The following is a 15,996-nucleotide window of genomic DNA, read 5'->3' on the forward strand; positions in this document are numbered from 1 at the left end:
TGAAACATTACCAAAACGTACGTAATTAAATATTTTTTTTTGTTTTACCGTGTTTTTAAAGTTTATTGTAATACTTTTTTTCACTTTTATATATTTTTCTGAAAAAACAAACAAAAAAAACGGTTCGCCAAATAACAAAAATGCTTGTTAACAAAAGATTTTTGTATTTCTATTTTAATTTTTATTTTTAATGTTATAGAAAAATTACTAAGGCTGTTTAGTACACTCCCTAATTGTGAACCACCGAACAGAGGCAATGGAATGCAGCCAGTCAGCAGTAGCACCCTCTAAATCAGTGGTTCTTAACCTGGGTTCAATCGTTCCGTTCATCCCACTCGTATGATTCGTGACGTCATGCTCCACTTGGCCATCATTGGCTGCGGCTGATCACGTCACATCACTTGTCCTCAATATCTGTGTTGCTATGAACTTCGTGCGCTTAGCAGTCGACATGTGACTGTAGTAATCGTGCGTCATTTGCGATTTTTTCCTAATCTTTCAATCCCTTCATACTAACTATGTCGAGCAAAAACAAAAAGTGGTCGGACGAATACGTACAATATGGATTCACGTGTATAACGTAACATGATGGGAGTCAGCGTCCTCAATGCATGATTTGCAATGCCAAGTTGAGCAATTCTAGTCTAGCACCGGAAAAACTAAGAGAACACTCCCTAAAACTGGATGGAGATGGGAACTACAAAAACACAACGCTTGCTGAATTCAAGGTAAAGAGAGCCAGGTTTGATGAAAAGGCTACTTTGCCTGTTCTCGGCTTTGTACCCATCGACAAACCGATCCTCACAGCATCGTACGAAGTTGCGTACTTGATCGCAAAGCAGGGCAAACCAGGTACCATTGGTGAAGTGTTGAAGATGGCGAATATCATGTTGGGAAAAGCTGCTGAAAATAAGTTATCCCAAATTCCTCTTTCAAATGACACCATCAGCAGCAGAATAGATGACATGAGCGATAACATCTTGGCTCAAGTAGTTGCAAATCTGATTTCAAGCCCAGCAAAATTTAGCCTTCAACTCAACGAGGCCACCGACATTTCCAATCTAAGCCAGCTTGTTGTATTCGTGCGCTATGTAAAGAACGACGAGATAAAAGAAGATTTTTTTTATTTTTTAAGCCTCTTACAACAACAACTAAGGCAGTCGACGTGAAGAAACTTGTGGATGACTTCAGAGACAACGATCTTTCGTGGGATATGGTTTCTGCAGTTTGTTCGGACGGAGCTCCAGTCATGCTGGGATAAAACTCTGGTTTTGGTGCGCTGGTTAAAGCCAATGCACCACACATCATTGTAATGCACTGTGTTCTGCACAGGCATGCGTTAGTAACAAAAACCTTGTCTTTAAAACTGGCAGAAGTATTAAAAATTGAAGTGGAATGTGTGAACTTTGTGCGAAATAGTGCCCTGAAGCACCGCATCTTCATAAATAGCTGTGTAATGAAATGGACTCTGAATTCGAGGTACTTCTGTACCATTCTAACGTTCGATGGTTATCCCGGGGAAAGTTGCTGAATCGTGTTTTTGCCATGCGTGTGGAATTAGCCCTGTTTTTGTGAGAACACCAACATTGTGATGCAGATTGCTTCGAAAAATCTGTGTTCATTTTCATTTTGGCGTACATGGCCGATATCTTCAATGATCTCAATCAATAGATGCAGGGCGGTGGAGTCAACATCATCGAAGCGGAAGAAAACCTGAAGGCTTTTCAAAAAATGCTACCGATATGGAAACGACGAACAGAGAATGGTAACTTCACAAACTTTCCCCTGCTGGACGACTGTGTAAGTAAGATCGAAGATGTGTCTGAAATCGAAGACATTTCTGTACCCGAGAAACTGAAGCAAGCAATTGCCATGCACTTAGATGAGCTTGCAAAGTCTCTCGACGGATACTTCCCCAACAGAGAGTCATATCCAGCATGGGTGAGACAGCCGTTCACCTTTAGTGTTGCGACAGAAGATGTCAATGATGAATACCTCGACGAAATCACTGAACTTCAGCAGAGCCAGTTTCAACAGCAACTTTTCAGAACAACAACGCTCTCAACGTTTTGGTGACACCAAATCGTAGCCTACACTCTTATTGCTAAGAAAGCCCTTGAGATACTTATACCGTTTGTTACAACGTATCTTTGCGAGCAATCCTTTTCGAGGATGGTAGATGTAAAAACGAAGCAAAGGAACAGACTTTGTTGCGAAAATGATATGAGAGTGGCACATGCCAAGATAAAGCCGTACATTTCTGAACTTGTCTCTGAAAGGCAACAGCAAAAGTCACATTGATTTGCAGTAAATATTCATTGAGTTATGCTTTTGTTTTTTAGTGAAATTCATGTTTTGTTGGTTTTGTTCTTTGAACACAGTGATATTGTGTGCAACTGATGCATGGTCCATTTTGTGCACTAATAAAATATCTACTTATGTTTTGAATTTGAAAAAAATCATATTTTATTTTTCCAATTACAAAGGGTTCAGTGAATGCAAGTACGAAACTTCCAGGGTTCATTACCTCCAACAAGGTTAAGAACCACTGCTCTAAATCAACCATCCATTGTAAGGAATTAACTGTCACTCCTATAATGTACCCACGCCTTAGAGTGCAGGAAGTTTTTGTTCCATTGGACAAATCTGAACTCGATTCACCAGCTATGAATCCACAGTTCTACATTAACCTGCACCAAATAGATTTTAGTTGTAAAAACCAATCAATACAATAAATCGAAACGCCAACAAGACTTCGTTTCTCCAAGTATAAAAACTTAGTATTTGAGTTAATTGATTGTTGTTGTAGAAACATACTTATTTCAACTGAAAAGAATAAAATGCACAATATTCTTAATTAAGTTTTGCATACAAATAACTGTAATCAATCAACAAGTTAGTTTACGAATGAGATTTTCTAGGATATACTTGTTGTTACACGTAAACAATACTGGAAACATTAGCACCTAGACAGATAGAAGAATGAATGGGTGGATAGATAAATGTATGGATCAGAGGGAACCGAACTTCGGATATTTGTAAGTCAATAAACTTACAAATGACTTCCCGGGATCATCTACTTTCAATCACTCGTTTACAGAGTATATATATATATATTTATATATATGTAATATGCTGTTTTAAATTTAAGGTGAACGCACGCGACATACCCAAATTCCAGAAATACTTTTAAAATACCAACCTCAGAGTCACTGACCTGTTGAGATACATCAATGATTAGCTTGAAAAAAGTGACCAATAAACTCTTAAAATCACTCCCACCTTCCGTCGGCTTGCAATCCAAGTCTAACCTTCAGGGAATTAAACAGGAGAAACCCAACTGTCTGCCTACGGTCAAGCTTTTCAATTCACTTGGTCTACAGAAGCAACGAGGTCAAGAAAAACTTGCAACGGTGTTAGAACTAATCTGAAATTGAGAAGCTGAAATATACGAGAAACCACGTAACAAACAGGGAAGCTGAAAACAAGAGTTTCCTTAGGCCAGTCGAGGTTGTCGTGCGCCAAGTTAAAGTTTCATAATTCTTTGTCTGTTTTTCGTTTCTTTTAACTTCGTGCAAAGTTACACGAGGGCTGTCTGCGCTAGCCGTCCCTAAGTTAGCAGTGTAACACTAGAGGGAAGGTAGCTAGTCTTCACCATCTACTGTCAACTCTTGGGTTACTCTTTTACCAATGAATAGTGGGATTGACCGTTACATATAACGCCTCCACGGCTGAAAGGGCGAGCATGTTTGGTGTGCGGGGATTTGAACCCGCGACCCTCAGATTACGAGTTAAGTACCTTAACCACCTGGCCATGCTGGGCCTTCATAATTCTGGGTTTTTAAATTCAAATACACTTTATAATATGCTGAAAAAGTTTCTATCTAATAAATGACTCTTTTTTTCATTATTTTCATTTCTCTTGGTGAAACAGTCTTAGCAAAAATAAAAACTTTTCTGTCTCTCTCTTTTTATTATCGTGCTTACGTTTTTTTTATTTTGAATTGTATTTCAAAGACGTTACTTATTACATCACAACTAACAAAGAGCTTTTGTTTTTCATTCACCATTCTATCTGTGAAGTATTTCTTTGTAAAATATTATGAGTTATTGTTGATAAAATTTTGGTTTAATTTCAAAATTTGATATAACTCTATTTCCAAAATGTACAGAAAAGTAATTCTTTCTTAGCTACTCTGGATTCAAACCTTAGTGCTCTAGCTGTCACTAATTGTAAACTGATAGACTAGAGGAAAAGCAGCTGGTCTTCGTTTTCTCTAATCGAACAGTGAGATTGGGCCATCACTCTTATAACACATCAACGGCCCTAAAATGCGAGGCGTGATTTTGCAAAAATTGGACGCGAATCATGCACACTTAGATTCAATGTCCGGCACGTTAACCACTAGGCCCAGCAATTTCTAGTAGGGCGTGTTTTAGCAATTAAATCTACCAGGCGCTCGCTAATGGCACAGTGGTATGTTTTCAGACTCGCACCGCTAGAAACCGAATTTCGATACCCGTTGTGGGCAGAGCACAGATAGCTCTGTGCTTAATTAAAAAACAAACAAACTTAAACTACCAGGTCAGAAGATTATAGAATTTCAGATTTATATCCGTTTTGATTTGGAAAAGAGTGAAGTTGAAAAAACTGGATGACTCGTGATAATCTATTCATTTGGAAAATAATTTATAAGTATAAATGGAATAGTTAACTATCCACAGTTTTTAATATGTAAATAGATAAATACTGCAGTTGCAGCTCATAATAACAGTTAACTCTATAGCCGAAAATGTTGTGCCTCTTTAGGTTTAACGAAAGCCGTAAAATCCGTAATTGGTTTCTTTAAGTATGTGGTATTTTCAACCAGAATGACATCTTATAAGATAAGTAAAATAAAGGACTAGGTCTAAGATTCAGGTCATTCCTTGCTGACCATCATCTTCTTCTACCTACGCGGCTGCTCTTGATCAAACCGTAGGATTGACTCTCACAGGTGTGGTATCACTATAACTAAAAGTGTGTAGACTGTTCACTAACATTTCACAGCTCAAACATTGAACCTTTTGAACTGCAGCAGCTAACCGCTAATCTTCTTTAAAGTCAGATACTTCAACTGATTATTTTTTTAAATCCAATTTCAAATTCTTGATGGAAATACTCGATTAAACTTTTGAAATTAAATATTTCAAAGACGTTGTTATGTCACGTAAGAATTACAAGATATTCTACATTTATAATTGTTTATCTTTCAAATGGACAAGTGTTTTCTTCTATATATCTGCTGTTATTATAATAAAAATAATATAATAAGCTGTGTTCACGAACATCACAAGAGGCAGAAAATAGTAATATTTGATCCTCCACGAAATAATATTTGTAATTGGTAAGATTAATTAAGATTAACTCTATGTCAATGTTTTCGTTTCTATCGAATAGACATCTTAAAATTAAACTTGTCCTACTTAACATTATTTTACGAAGTGTTTCTCGGTAGGAGACACTAAAATCTGGTGTTCGATTTCCCGCGATGGGTACAAAACATAGCCATATGTCACTTTGCTTTAAACCAAACAGACAATTTTATGAAGTATTTTAAATAAAAGGTGGATATTACACATTTGGTTAAATCTAATATGCAGAATCGTACCGCAGATGTTTTTATGTAGGCCCTAGCTTCAAAAGAGTAATAAATTGTTTCTTCTCTTTCTAATACAAATCCATTGAAATTCTTGTTTCAACCCTATTATACAAACTGACAGAAACACTTCTGTGTTGAGATCACCCATGTGTTATAAACTTTTTATAACAAAGAGTTATCATTCAACTCAAAACAAAAAGTTAATATTAAACTCAGAATAAAAAAAATCACTTTCAACTCAAAGTTACTATTGAACTTAGAACAAAAAGTCACTATTCCATTCAAAGTAAAAAAGTTACTATTGTTTGGTTTATGAATTTCGCGCAAAGTTACTCGGGAGCTATCAGTACTAGCCGTCCCTAATTTATCAATGTACGTCTATATGGAAGGCAGGTAGTCATCACCACCTACTGCTAACTCTTGGGTTACTTTTTTACCAACAAATAGTGGAATAGACCGTTACATAATAACGTACACACGGCTGAAAAGACGAGCATGTTTGGTTTGACGGGGATTCAAACCTGTTGTATTCAGGTTTTGAGTCGTTTTAATTATGCATCGTTTTAATAAAAATGAAATCGTATTTCAGTGATGTCGAGAAAACCCACTTGTAGAGAAAAATATATATGCAAAAACGGCTCGTTTGGGTTGAGAAAATATTTCACATAGAAGAGCAAACAACGTTTCGACCTTCTATGTAAAATATTTTCTCAACCCAAACGAGCCGTTTTTGCATATATATAGAAATCGTATTTGTTCCAAGTATCAATAATATCTCTTCTCTCGACTTGATATTTCAAATTAGGTTTATAAAAGTATTAACTTTCAGAATTTTCAGTTCCAGTTTAAAATGTAGCTCAAGTACGATAAATAAATATTTTTAATTAGTCGTTCAGTAGTCATTTCTTCATTAGATAAAGAAGTCGTCATCCTTTATAAATATTTTGCAATTTTGTTTAGTTGGATAATTACTTGCGTCGTTAGTTACATGTATATTTAACTCAGGATATTTTGATGTTATTTGAAATAACTCGCAGATGTAATTTTCGTTCACAAAGCACAATACCATAGCAGAAAAACGATGCAAATACTTGATTATGTACCACACTGCCAGTTTTGGGATCGACACCTAGCCCATACGAGTCTGCACTTGTCTGGTGAAAACAATAAATAATGTTGACTGAGTAGTAGATTTAAAGATTAAATACGACTTGGAAGTGTGATTCTGATAAAGTATTGAGTTATTTTAAGTGGTTCGAGAGATTAAGATACTCAATAATGCTGTCTGTAACTGTTTTGTCAGTTTGAGAAGAAGGCTTAGTATCATACTTTAAATCTTCTTACAAGTTTTATTATTTCTATAATTTGTAATGTCATTAATACGAAACTAAATATACCAACGTAAATTATACACGTTTATTTTCATCCTATGTTTAATAACAGAAAACTATAACAATCACACGTTCATCAGAATTCCAGATTTGACAACAGAAATTATAACAATTACACATTTATTAACATCTTAGGTTTGGTAACACAAAATTAAAACACTAACTGTAGCATAAAATACTGAAATAGAAAAACCAAATATTTCTGAAAATACCTCAGAACGATAAAGTAACTTATAAAATTAAATTCAAAATTCTGGATATTATAAAATTGTAACTTGTCGAAATAATGTGGCCTGGCATGGCCAGGTGGTTAAGGCACTCGACTCGTAATCGGAGCGTCGCGGGTTCGAATCCCAATCGCACCAAACATGCTCACCCTTTCAGCCGTGGGAGCGTCATAATGTTTGGGCAGTCCCATTATTTGTTGGTAAAAGAGTAGTCAAAGAGTTGGTAGTGGGTTGTGATGACTAACTGTCTTCCCTTTAGTCTTACACTACAAAATTAAGGACGGCTAGTGTAGATAGCCTTCGTGTTGCTTTGCGTGAAATTCAAACAATCATACGTTTAACTGAAATTGAATTCCTTCAGACCTCGACACATGTTTGTAAGTTTTACATTACCACTGGTCACTATTACGTGGAAGTTTTATTGTTTTGATATGATGATCAATAGCATTAATAGTATTTGCAATTATTCCGAGGCCTGTCATGGCCAGAGTGTTAGTGCGCTCGACCTGCAATTTGTGGGTTTCGGATTTGAATCCTCGTTCTTTCAGATGTAGGGGCGTTATAATTGTGTTAACTCGCACTATTCGTTGGTAAAGGAGCTGATTAATATGGATATTATTGACTAGTTCCCTTCTCTCTAGTCTGTTACTGCTATATCAAAAATTACTAGTGCAGAGAGCTCTCATCTAGCGGTTGGATTAATTGCAAAGTAAGTAGGTTTGGAAAGGGGAAGGGAAGTTAGTGCAGCTTTGCCTTCTTACTAATCTAAGTAATTAATGGTCTTCTAAACTACATATTTGAAGAAAATACTCCTTGTTAACTACAAACACAGTCTAAATGCAGAGCGGCCGAAAAGTATCTTTCATTTTTTAAAATTGAATAATTAAATTTCTCCCGATCGGTGAGCATTAGGTTTACGGGCTTATTGCGCTGAAACCCGGGTCTCGACTTTTCTTGGTAAACACCATAGATAGCGCATTGTGTGTTTGATGCAAAAACAAAGAAGTAATAATAAATGGTTATTTCTTTAATTATTAAATTTTAAAATAGGAAGGGCCCGGCATGGCCTAGCGCGTAAGGCGTGCGACTCGTAATCCGAGGGTCGCGGGTTCGCCGTGGGGGCGTTATAATGTGACGGTCAATTCCACTATTCAGTGGTACAAGAGTAGCCCAAGAGTTGGCGGTGGGTGGTGATGACTAGCTGCCTTCCCTCTAATCTTACATTGCTAAATTAGGGACGGCTCGGTGCAGTGGACTAACAACCTACTCACTTAAATACTTGTTGAAGAATCCGCAAGCGATTGCGGCCCTATGTTCCTCGATGGAATCTAATGGTGATAACTAACTAACTAACTAAAATAGGAAAGATAATTTGAGGTCACTGCATATGTTCAAGCTATACATATATAATTTGATTGTGTTTTTATATCTGTGGTAACTGCAGTCCTCATTGAAATAACGTTTCTCTCAACGTGCAACAGTTTTATCATCTGTCGAGAAAAAAAACATAAATAGGTATGGCGCTTCATTCAAGTAATATTCAATAGTAATGTTATGAGTAGATTGAACCGTGCAATGCCTGAAATCCATATGAAGAAACGAGTGTGAGGAAAGTAATTTATCGCTTGTCTCCTGGCACACACATGTTACCAGATAATGTTTTTGTACAGATTAATGTATGAACTAATGTAATGCTGTGTGTGTTTAAATTTTTTGGGGCATCCTTCTTTCAAAACATGCTTTTTATTGTCAACCCCCTTACTTATAAAAGTTAAAATAACCCTTAAAATGGTACACGGAACAAGAAAAACGGTTCCAGTTTATTCACCAATTCAACCTAAAGGATAGGCTTGAGTTTTAGATTAGTATAAGATGAGGTTCATTCTTGGCTGAACTGTTCACACAGAAACACGGTGATTCCCCTTTATCTGCACAGAGTGATGTTTTGTTTTGATTGGTGTCACAGTTTAAAACTAGCACATATATCATAAAGTGAAAGGTAAATGCACGTCAACCACTTTTCTGGTGATCAGGGTTGCAAATTCTTTTTGTTAACCTGAAGATGACCTAAGAAGGTCGAAACGTTGTACTGTACTTTATTTTAATTAAAGTTTTAATACCCATACCAGTCATTTTTAAAATACATAAAGAAAATATAATTCACTTTAAATATGTTAACCTTCATTCTAAGTAATAATAATAAAAACCTTGAACGTAAGTATTTATTAACCGTTCCAGAATCTTCAGATTTCGGTTTTCAGTAGTCTAGAGTTGCAAAAAAAGGTTTACTGCATTCGAAATAAAATGTACAAACAATATAAATAAAAAAACGAGATTATACAGTACAAATTAAATAGTTTGTATTAAAATATATGTAAATCAAAAGAAGAATGTGTTATTTAGACACAGAAGAAGTTTTTATTTTCAACGTCTTTTTTAATTAGATGTTCAGTATCGTGTTTGGTTGTTCAAAGAATTTTAAAGTTGAGGAGAAATCAGATATCATGTTTCTTTATAGTTCTGGAAGATAGCGGTGTTGGGGGGTTTTGTAACTTTTTTTTTCCCCACGAATTTTGTAGATCATCATCATCATCATCATATGCCACTGAATTCCTCAAGGAACATAGGGTCGCAAACGCTGAGGTTTCTATAACAGACTGGATTTTTAAGTGAGTAGGTTGTTAGCCTACTGCACAACCCCCAACCTGGAGGACAATTTCTCAGCCCACCGAGGGGAATCGAACCCCCTTCTTTTAGCGTTGTAAATCCGGATTTTTTTTATCTTTATTCATCCCACCTCAAAGAGGGGGTATAAACAAAAATACATGAAATAAAACACTAGTTAAATAATTAGCATATGGAGAGAAAACATTGCAAGATACCACCTTGTTAAAAATTACAACTAAAGGTATAAAATGAATTTGAAAATATAAAAGAAGTAATGGTTAGCGGTGAGTATCTAAATCAAATTACACGAAAAACATTAATAAAACAAAGAAAACAATGGAACACTTGTGATAAAAAAGAAAACTTGTAGAAAAGAATACACTTCATCTTAACAAAGCACATAACAGGTATCTTTGTTACTACCATTATAGTGATACAGTAAATGAAACACTAGTTAAGTAATTAGCATATGGAAAAAACACAAAAAAACGAAAAAACATTGTAAGATACCTTGCTAAAAAATTACAACAGGTGTGAAATGTGTTAAAAATATAAAAGAAGTGATAATTAGCTGTAATTTTTAAATCAAAATACACCAAAAACCTTAATAGAACAATGAAAAGAATGGAACACTGTGATAAAAAAAGAAAACTCAATTGTAGAAAAGAACACATTTTATTTTAATAAAGCATATTATAGGTATCCGTGTACTTCCTTTGTAACCAACCTACCGTTATAGTGATACAATGAATAAAAGACTTAATGAGTCATGTAACACACATCTATGATAATGTAAGTGTATATGTTTGCGTAAACGCACTTTATAGAACGAAATTAAATGAAGCTTGCGATTGCGTGCTAACTGAACAGACCTCGCAAATTGGATAACAAGCCGTGCAAAACTAGTTAATAAGCGAAAAATATTTAAACACCGACCAGGTAAGAGAGGATGAGATCCCACTAACTGGCATCTCTTCCAGACGCAGTTGGAGATAGGGCATCCATAATAAAATTCCAGTAAAGCATACACATATGACAACAAGGGCTGGACAGAAGGACACATGAAAAACAGATGGTCAATGGTTTCCCGCGTTAGTGCACAAAAAGTGCATAAACCCGTGGGATGCCTATCCATATGTACCAACTTAACATTAGTAGTCACCGCTCGCAACCATAACAAATAATCCACGGTACAGACATCAAAACCCACAAATGATGAAAAGGTAGATTTGCGTATGAGTGTCCAATCGTCTGGAGAAACAATATTCCCCCAAAAGGATGGAGCAGAGACATGATGAGCAAGTGAACAATTCAAATAACAAAACAACTGCTTCAGAGTTAATCCCCTAAAATGGACCCGTTGATTAGAAGAGTCCACAAAGTACAAGTCTATTTCATGCTGTGTCGAGAACAGCGGAGCTGGCTGAGTAGACGTGAGCGCCAGCCAATCTTCAGGCAATGCATCCGTCAAAGAAGTGAGATGTGAAACAATGGTATTGACATTCAACGACATATCGACATCACTACACATTTCCACAACTGCCTCCACAGGGAGAAATCCTGGGAGCACCTCATACAATAAGTGTCGCACAAGAACCAAACCTGCTTTAATAAATTCAGGAAAATAAAACGTGTGTGACCGAGCATCAACAAGAACAGGATTAAGAAACAATGGTTCGTCGAAAACATGTGATGAAAGAGGAACAGGGGCAAGCCCTTTATCCCCAAGTAGTACCTTCCATGCACGAAACATTTCTTGAATAAACATTGACAAGAACTTCACATACCTCGGCGAAATCCGGCATTGAAGAGCCCGAAATCCCAATGCGAGTTCACCATAACAAGAGAAAAACCCAGAAAGAAGTTGCCACAAAGGCGACGGACAAGAACCGTCCAAATATCTCTGCAGCAATTTCAAGCGAAAAGCAAGTTTACGAACGTGTATATCTACTAAATTGATACCCCCACTAGCAAAATTCTTGGTCAAAATCCAATAAGCAACCTTGTGAATTCCATCCCGCCACACGAAATCTAATACACTTTGACGAAACCGAGCTTCAAATTGCTGTGGCAATGGGAAGATTTGCAATGGATACCACAAAACTGACGCCACCAAGGCATTCACCACGATAGATTTGCCCTTCAGCGACAGGGAACGATATCTCCAGGACACCAGGATACTAGAGACTTTGCGCAAAACTCCCCGCCACGTATCCTGCAGCATAACATCAAATTGAGAATGAAAAACAATACCCAAAATCCGAATAGGATTCTGGGAGATTTTCAACTCTCCCAGAACATACTCATTAGAAGAGGCCAAGCTCCCAACCCAGAGACCCTGACTCTTTGTCCAATTAATCCTACCACCCGAAGCCCAACCAAACATACTACAAACATCCAAAACGTATGGCAAGGAATCAGAATCTTGTAAAGTCAATGTAGTGTCGTCAGCATGTTGATAAATAAGAGACGGTGTGTTGAGGAACCCATCACCCCTAATACTTATAATCTGATCATGATGGATCAACATATTTCTCAATGGTTCAACACTGAGAACATAAAGCAAAGCAGACATTGGGCAGCCTTGACGAATACCTCGAGATAAGGAGAACCTATCAGTGAGAAAGCCATTAAACTTAACACAGCTAGAAATATCAGTATAACATAGTTTAATCCAATTAACAAAAGTCGAGTTAAAACCCACTCGCACAAGAAGTTGAAATAAATAGTCATGGTTCACCAGATCAAAAGCTTTCATTTGATCGAGCTTCAGAAAAATCTCCCCCTGTCCTGTACGTTCTAAAGATTGGAGAAGCAAAACTAAAGTTAACGTGTTATCAATGACATCCCGTCCAGGTATACAACCAGATTGATTAACTGACACTAAACTAGATATTACGGGGGAAAGGCGTCAAGCCAGCACTTTAGCCAATAACTTGTAGTCAGTACACAGCAACGTCAGTGGCCGACTATTAGCCGCCAACCGTCGATCCCCGCCCTTCGGAATAGAAACAATCACCCCAATGCACATAGAATGGAGCAACTGTTTGGAGTGATAGAGGTCGGATAAGACGGTTACAAAATCATCTACAAATAACGGTAAAAAGTACTTGTAAAATTCTGATGTAAATCCATCAAGACCCGGAGATTTTCCAGTCGGTAAACCAGCAAGTGCAGATAACAATTCCGAGGCCGTGAAAGGTGCATCACACATATGAGCTTGCTCAGGGGAAAGCGTTTTGTCGATAAAGTTGAGCACCATATCTACATCATCCTGCTGAACTTCTTCTTTAGTATACAAAGTAGAATAATAGTGATGTAAAACAGCAGCTATATCATCCACCTCGAACACCCCCTTCAGTAAGCATGGATCGAAACTCTGTCCGACCCTGCCGAACTTTCTCCATACGCAATTAGTAAGAGGTTGACCTTTCACCCTCTTCGAACCAACGAATATGTGAACAAATTCGAGCCCCTTCAATGGCGTCATGATCAAATTTCTCCAAGTCTTCTTCATATCATATAACTTTTCCCTAGACCGAGTAGGGCAACTCGCCAATTTACGCAACTAACGAGCAACGGAATGTTCTAACTTATGTTTCTAAAATCGAAAGTCACACGCCCGACGAAGCCAATATCGCTTGGTAATATCACGGATTGCATTTTTTAAGGTCGCATACCAGGAGATCTTGTCACGACCATATACTTGCCAACTACGGCTTCTTTCGATTAAGAGTGTGATGGTATTTATGTATTCAACATCTCTCAATAGCTGATTATTAAAGTGCCAGTAATTTGGACCCGTAACAAGTTGAGATAAGTTAAGTTTGAAGCTTAACAGAGCATGATCGGCACCATGAAACCACATCGTATGGAAACTACTGACAGCACTCTGCAGGTTAGCCGTAATCAAGGCCCTGTCTAGACGGGAAGTGATCAACTCTCCAAGAACAAAACGCCTCCACGTGAAACCAGGGGTATTTGATGTTAATAATGAATGTGCATCCAATAAACCGAACCTTGTAATGAACTGTTCAAAGGCTAGACGACTGGCATCACGGGATAAACGTACAGGAAATTTTTCATGCGTTTCATCCAAAACACAATTAAAATCCCCAACTACTATTAATCCCGAGCAATCATATAAAGAAAAGACTAATGAACGAAAAAAATCCCGTCGTTCGTAAATGTCACGTGGTGCATAAACAGATGACAATTTAAATAATAAATCCGTAAATGTGAACTTTAACGTTATCACTCGACCACCCCCATCCGAGAAATCAAGTATAACTTTGTCACTCAAATGCCGCTGTAACAAAATAGCCTGGGGCCCGGCATGGCCTAGCGCGTAAGGCGTGCGACTCGTAATCCGAGGGTCGCGGGTTCGCGCCCGCGTCGCGCTGAACATGCTCGCCCTCCCAGCCGTGGGGGTGTATAATGTGACGGTCAATCCCACTATTCGTTGGTAAAGAGTAGCCCAAGAGTTGGCGGTGGGTGGTGATGACTAGCTGCCTTCCCTCTAGTCTTACACTGCTAAATTAGGGACGGCTAGCACAGATAGCCCTCGAGTAGCTTTGTGCGAAATTCCCAAACAAACAAACAAAATAGCCACCCCCTGACGTCTATTATGTGAATTATTGACAAAAACAGCACCCTTCCAATATTCCGTAACAACTTCAATAAAATCATTTGTAAAAAAAGTTTCCTGTAAACACACCACATCAAAATTAGCAGAAAAGTAATCCAAAAAATACGACAATTTGCTGATATTATGCAAACCGTTACAATTCAATACACCCACCCTAAGTGATTGGATCATGCTGAGATAAAAGACATGGTATGAATAAACAAATTAATCTAGTACAAAGATATCAACATGTAGTAGAAAATGCACTATGTAAAAGTACATTATTCACTTGCACAATATTGTAGTGACACAAAAAATAAGAAGAAAATTAGCAAATAGGTAACTACTGTTGAGACACGGTCTTAGACTTCGCCTTAGAGAGACGCACTACCGTCATGTCCGATAAACGTTTCCGTCCACTACCTTTCTTCGTGGTCCCAGGAGTGTCCGTCGCCACCATACTCGCATATTTCCATATGTTCGTACTTTGACGTGAGATTTTGTTTCACAAATATAGGCGGCCTTACAAGTCTCCGCGCGTGTACTTTACTGGTTATAACTATGTATATAATCCATGAAAGGCCTAGATCAGTGGTTCCTAAACTGTGCACCACGGCGCCCCAGGGATCCGCGGGATATATCAAATTTTCGAGGGAAACACAGCGATATCGACATCTGTCGCACACTGCGCAAACTACTACTTCGAGGTAGTTCACAGTTCTAACATTAGATCGCGCTACATTCCTTTCGATGATGTTCTGGAATGTTTGAGATATGTTTTGTTTTGTTTTTTGCTTACACTGTCGGCTACGCTAGTAACTTCTCGAAATTTCTAGTTTTTTAGATTTTGCATTTTTAGATGTTGACTCTCTGGGTCCGTCAGTAATCGAAATAACTGAAGGGTGTTGTGATCAAATGTCTGCGAAGTCTAACGAAGTCAATGAATTATTTTGTTGATATTTAGTCCTTGTGTATAAAAACGGAAATATTTTTGAACATTAATAAGAAGTGTGGGAGTGAAGAAATGAATAACGAACCACAAACCAATGGCAAAGTTAAGAAGGAACAGAAATATCGGAAATATGACGATAGTTATCTAGATTTTGGTTTTACTTCCATAGATGTCAATCATAAATAATGTCCGCAGTGTGTATTTTGTCTAAATGTTTTGGCTCCAGAGTGCATGCTTCCAAGTAAACTAAAACGCCACTTAGAGACTAATCATCCTAACATGGCTGGTAAATCCCGTGATTATTTTACCAAAAAGTTAAAAGAAATGAAATAACAAATAGGTACATTTTTAAAACAAGCACCAACACTAAGCAATGCTGTGCTAGCCTCCTACAAGGTGGCATGTAGAGTAGCAAAATGTAGAAAGCCTCGCACCATCTTAGAAGAACTTATTTTACCGGCTGCAGTGGATATGGTGAACATTATGGTTG

At 37.5% G+C, this 15,996-nt stretch overlaps 1 protein-coding gene across 4 annotated transcripts in view; it reads right to left on the bottom strand.

Annotated features, from left to right (window-relative positions):
- Nucleotides 1-15,241, bottom strand: part of LOC143247100 (uncharacterized) — a 29,339-nt gene extending 14,098 nt beyond the window's left edge. For 2 of the 4 annotated variants that reach the window (XM_076494574.1, XM_076494573.1), the window contains exon 1: nt 14,902-15,241. The gene's annotated coding sequence lies outside the window, so the exon portion shown is untranslated. The remainder of the gene's footprint in view (nt 1-14,901) is intronic. The other 2 variants (XM_076494576.1, XM_076494575.1) reach the window with 2 other exon arrangements.
- Nucleotides 15,242-15,996: the final 755 nt, after the last annotated feature.

This window comes from Tachypleus tridentatus, chromosome 3 (assembly GCF_004210375.1).
Source record: "Tachypleus tridentatus isolate NWPU-2018 chromosome 3, ASM421037v1, whole genome shotgun sequence".
NCBI classification, from domain to species: Eukaryota; Metazoa; Arthropoda; class Merostomata; order Xiphosura; family Limulidae; genus Tachypleus; species Tachypleus tridentatus.